This window comes from Hyalella azteca, unplaced genomic scaffold (assembly GCF_000764305.2).
Source record: "Hyalella azteca isolate HAZT.00-mixed unplaced genomic scaffold, Hazt_2.0.2 contig936, whole genome shotgun sequence".
Lineage (NCBI taxonomy): Eukaryota > Metazoa > Arthropoda > Malacostraca > Amphipoda > Hyalellidae > Hyalella > Hyalella azteca.
Genome location: NW_025931269.1, coordinates 28,864 through 35,006, shown reverse-complemented (window position 1 = coordinate 35,006; position 6,143 = coordinate 28,864). Strand labels below are relative to the sequence as shown.

Below are 6,143 nucleotides of genomic sequence, written 5' to 3'. Positions count from 1 at the left end.
GCCCAAGCAATAAAATTCTTGCTCCAAAACTGACGTTTGCTTACTTCGCAAAATATTACGAAAGTTCCTCCTTCAGGTAGGTCAGAAATAGAACAGCTCACAAAATCTATTTGATTCATAATTGTTCGTAATTGGATTAGATTTTCCTGCAAATGTATTTGAATCACCACCTGTGAGTTTTCCACAGGTGGTGATTCAAATGTATTTGAATCACCACCTGTGAGTGATCTCTTTTCGTTATTCCTTGCAGACGTTATATGTTGTCTAACGTGATGCCACTTTCCGTGCTTTATGACAGCTTTCAGTTATTATTGGACGTAGGCCTTCATGATGTCTAACGCGATCAAAATTTCAGTTTATCGTGAATTCTTCAGGAGATTAAACTGCTTATGCAACTTTTTTACAACTGCTCAAGTTTTCGTACATTATATGATTTTCTGTGTGTTGCTACTGTTTCCTGGATTCCTGGTAGACACAGCGACGTACGTTTAGGCTTTCATAAGTGATACGACTTTGCGTGTAATGTGAACTCTCCTTGTTATTACTTGCAGACAGTGGCATTCATGTTATCGTACGTGGTGGTGACCATCCAGTTCCGTGACCCCACGAAGGAAGAGTGACACGACGGCACTTCATCGCCTCCTGCAACATCGCCTCACTCGTTCGTTTTCATAGCTTGGAAGTTTTATTATGATACTTCATTCATCTCCCTCATTTTATGAAAAGGAATTGCTTAGAGCCAAACACCAGTATTTGGAGGAGCATTTATGAAACATTTTAATTTTTTGTACCATCGATAGATTGAGAATCTTTAATTTTTGTCAATATTTTCACACGTAAGCATATTAAAGCAGCTCCCGGCCACGGTTGATTTGCAGTAAATCTCATGTACTTCGTGCGGAGTCAATACAAAGCAAGGCTCGTTGCTTGATGTCGCGAGGACGGGTCGATGTAACAAACATTTACCCTGACGAGTGAACGTTTGTCCTTCCTTATTCCTGATATTGCACATGGAAGCGTAAAATGTTACTCCCTATACTTAACTGTAATAGGTTACAGACCTGCCTATAATTACTTCTTTTGATCTCCCAATTTAATTGCATTGTTTTGTGTCGTTCGGTTAATTTATTTATTCATTTTTGTCTATACTCGGGAATTTTTTGTTATAATTATATCCTGCTGGAACTTTAGCATTAAATGATGTTACACCACTTTGCATATTCACCCTTTGTGATGATGCTGCACTAGACATACGTTAACATTGCGGAACATCCACAGCCTGTGGTCTCGAACTCACAACTCACTGCTTCAATTCCGGTTTGCGTAACCACCCTGCCACCCTGCCCCTGCCGGTTTTCCCACGAACCACCGTTCTGTTCCAGTGATCGGCATATTAGACTTTTCTATCAACTTGAGACTATTGACATTTTGCACTAATAGCAAAAAAATTTTCCGATTGAGAAATAACACGAAATATATGATATGACGAATATTCGTAGCCCTTATTAAGTGTGTAGAAAAACAGCTAAGAACATATGCCGGCATATTGCTGCGACGGTGAAAATGTGACCTGCCTGGCAGATTGGGTGCACGTCACGCTAAATATTTTATTATTTTCAAAACTCACGTTCAGGAAAGAGCTCCGGCCGATGGTGCCAAAGTTACACAACGAAAGTTTGCGGGGCCTCTGCAGCGCGAGGACGATGCCAGTGTTCAGCTGCAATATAAATTGATTATTTCTGTACCGTGATTTGCAATGACGGGTGAAATTTCCGTACCGAATAACATAAAGAACATTTTATCAACTTGTACCGAATCAATTTAAGGCAGCAATAAACCAGCTAAATGATAGCTTCCCTACCTTATTCACTATTTACCTGCCAACGCTGGTCATGAGGTAAGCGGTATATGAACACCCGCAAATTCACCATGAACTCTTCTTCCTGAGAAAGAAATTGAGATTAAATACTGAGTGAATGAAATGCGGTGTGGTGCACAATTTCATAGAGTGTGAATTCATGTATAAACCTATTCATGAAACTGACATACTGCAGGTTCAATATATCAATGCTAAGACAAAATTGTTTCCTTGCAAACCATAAAATCGTGTGACTTGACTGTACAGGAATTTATTCGGCTGTCATCAATTTCAAAAGAGAGTATATTACTTGTGTTCCCTTGTGACTTGTACAATTGCAGGTACTCTTTGAAATGAAGTGAAACATAGAGGTATATTCCTCGACTTTTAATTTATAATTCAAACATTTTGTTCAACTCACAGTGGAACTAGCTTTATTACTGCACAATGAAACAGTTCGGCCTAGACTTGCCAATTAAATGTGTTTCAATCAATGGGCACATGACAATTAAAAACACAAAATAATTTCAGTCGTTTTCGAATCTTCAAGCATGCATGATCAATAATAAAAATCCTGTTCATGTTACGTAAAAAAATTCCTGTTCATGATTACGTAAAGTCGAGTACTCGGTAACCCAAATCACCGAAGTTAATGCAACTCATACAAAAATTATATTGTTTAGTCTAAATTCTAAAAGGTTCGTAAACAGATTTTAAATGCCTAAGTACGTTCATTTCATGCAAGGCTTCATGTCGCAAGCTTGATCAGCACAGTTGATAACGAGATCAAGTGTTCAGCTAAAATATACGCGAAAACGGTACACAATTACAGATCTAATTTTTTAAGAGTTTTTATTATCTAATTATATCGGGTCGAAAACACTTTCACGCAAACCCTGTAGGTTAAAATGTCAACGGTTCTACGTATGAGAGTGTAACAGCACCTTTTTATGTTAACGATTTATGTACTATTATAGAATTAATTCCATTTCATTCACATATACTATATTCACCTGGCTGCCTTTAATAGAATTGAACATTTTCTATAGTATACTTCTATTCCTATCAATTCTTCTAGTGATAAATTGTCTCCTAGCTGCGCGATCCTAACCTATCTAAATTTACGTTCCTGGAAGCGCAAATTAGTTAAATTCCGCAAAATGTAATCAATTCAGATTACATTTTCACATTCTCTCTCTCAGTGTTAAAAAGTCCAGTTAATGATCAACTTGAATATATTAACAATGAAATTTAATGTTACAACGCTTGCTAGAAATCAATGCTGAATTTCTTATTGCTTGGTTATCCTAACTACATCCAATACTGTTATTGTTGTGGAACAGAATTAAGGACAGCAGCGTATAAGAAAGCAATCACAGAGGCAGACTACATTTATTTACTGCCACTTTTCACAATTATCATATTCATTTCGATGTTAGAAACTAAATTAATTTAAAATCAAAATACACACGAGTTATATGTGCAATGGATTGGTTAATGTATATAAAGTAGTGTTCACAATTCCTCCTTTCCGAATTTAAATTTCAGTTCCACATCCAATCAGGGAATCTAATTAAAAATAACCTGTCCTTCAGAAACTTATCCGCCGTTGCCATTGTCGTGAGGAACGCGGATTGTGACGATATAGAAGCGTTTAGATCACAAAATATAACTCTGGATTTAGCGAGACGTGATGAATGAGTATTGAGTTTATAAAGGACGATTAAAAACAACCGCATCTATAAACATTTTACGGATAAATCTCAACTGCAAAAATAAATCTAAATAATTACTGCACTAGATTTAGATTTATTAATAATTATAAATCTAAACTGCAATAAATCTAAATAATTACTGCACGTTGGATAAATCTAAACGTGCAGCCAGTAGTGACTTCTAAAATCTTTTTCAGAAGGACATGGTAAAAAAAGCACTATATCAACAAGGCTGATGGTGATCAAAGGGTTGATGGTGATCACGGCTGATGGTGATAGCGCTGACGGTGCTCTACTTGGCCGCAACGAGCGTGATTGCTCTTGAAGACTCCATCAGCAAAGAAGGATTCCTGCTCCTTTTTGACTATCTGATTTATTATCCGTTCATGCTGCTGTGTTTTGGTTTAATATACACATATCGGTTCTTCATTGGAGTTCTTACAAAAAGATTCATTGAATCATCAGATTTCCTCGCAAAGTTCGGGACTTCTTACGGATCTTTTGGCACTCTTACTGAAGAATACGTCGTGAATGAAATCTATGTCAATCCCATCTCAACTAGTAAAAGGGGAAAACCGCTGACCATAGCAGAGAAAATTCTGAAGGACGTAGAGAATCAAATGGTGCTCATTGACCAAGCGCTGGAACTTTTAGAAGACACTTATTCGTGGGTACTCATCGCCATGTCCATCTGGTACCTAACTGACCTGCTGTTCGCATTTTACTTAGTGATGACTACCTTCGGGTCTATTGGTGTCTCAAACTCAACGATGCACTTCGTGGTTATCGTCGAGGGGATGAGCATACTTTTCTTGATACACAATCCGGCCGACACTTTACTGGAGGCGGTAAGTGAGAAATTCAATCCCATCAGTTACTCATGGTTTTGTTGGAAAATGATTTATCTTAACATTTTCAAGATACACTCAAGAGAGAAAAAATGTGTTTTTAAAGCCGATATCAGCAATGTCATTTTCTAGCAAGGATAGTAATTCCAGGATAATCGGTTACTGGGCGATTATATTTTGAATGTATATGAAATATTTCCTATTATAGTTCTTAGATCTTATTCTTTGCTCTATCGTGTATTTTAATGTTTTTACATACAACTTACAATGAGTAGAGTCACAAACTGGAAAATCAAATCCTTACCGGAGGCTTTTTTACCATTTCACTGCAACGTAAGCTATAAGTAAAGTATTTAAATCAAATTATCCGTAAATTAAATTTTGCATTTACTATTACTTCCAGGAAGAAGATTTTCTCGTACATCTACGAATGTTTATTTGCCACGTGCCAGACGAGGAGCTCACGAGGGTAAGTTTGTGAGTGGCGAATTCGAATTTTTCTACATGACTGGTTATCAGAATTTTTTAACGTATTTATGAACTTATAACATGACTCAATTTACATTTTAGCACTTCGAAAAAAAGTTTCCATCGCTGTGATTTAGACTATATTCGCAAATCGCAAAAAAATATTTTATTTTATATTAAAAAAATTTCCGGAAGAAGTTGGTTCCAATTACCACGGTAAACAATTAATAAGCAGGTACTCTGATTAGTCTGTATTAAATCACCGACATTTCATGTTTCCGCACGAACATTTTGATGTTTATCACTTGCTAAGTCATCAAATATTTGTAATCATACTGTGAAATTTATTTTTATGAGGAGATTTTCAAGCCATTTTATGTTTTCGTATAGCCGAACACCGGCCTCGTCCTGGCAGCTCAGCGTCCGCGGTCGCTGACGCTCGGCAAATTTGGAACCATCGGCCGTAGTTCTTTCCTGAACGTGAGTCTGGTTTAATATCAATAAATTTTAACTTATTCCGATATAATATCAATAATTTTTACCTTATTCCGCTAGTCAAATAATAGCGTTACGCATACAGTTTATTAGCAGGTATCCTCTATGCGACTTTTATTGCTCGCATATTCAATAAAAATTTCAAGGTGGACTATACCACTTCGTCATTTAGTATGATATCAGTGTCCCCAGTAAGTTCTATTTCCAGGCGTTTGATTCTTACCTCATCTAAGAAGAGGAAAAAATAACCGCGAACTAAAAGTAGTGTATTCATGTAGATTTATTTTTCAGGCTTGGCAAACTGATTTTCCTAATAAATAAGAATAATTTAACCATGATAACGGAATTCATGTGTTGCATTTAATTTATGTTTCGATTCTCCATTTTAAAGTAGGATTATAATAGCATCCATCCTGATCTGATTGATAGCAAGCACGATAGAATAGAATAGAAGTGTTGGCGTTGAAGAAATAGGCCCATGGCCTGTTGCCGATTCTTGAACTTTTCGTGACTTGATTCACAAGGGATCCGGCCTTTGGAACCCGATCTTTCCATAGCTGACGATTGATTGAGATAGCTGCTGGACTTATTGCCTGGTGTTTCATCTCATGACAATGTTTCATCTCATGACATGGAGCGTCAAGTGTCACTCTTCCTACATGAGTGAGTAAACTTTTCCTACATAACTGTACATCAGACGCTGGCGTTCATGATGTCGTATGTGGTGACGACCATCCAGTTCTACTACGCCGCGCCTCC

The 6,143-nt window shown here is 37.1% G+C and overlaps 1 long non-coding RNA gene across 1 annotated transcript; it reads left to right on the top strand.

The window, feature by feature from the left end:
* Positions 1-4,872: 4,872 nt before the first annotated feature.
* Positions 4,873-6,143, top strand: LOC125178122. Its single transcript, XR_007156798.1, has 3 exons — positions 4,873-4,890; positions 5,280-5,369; positions 6,082-6,143. It is a non-coding gene; the product is annotated as an uncharacterized LOC125178122 (long non-coding RNA).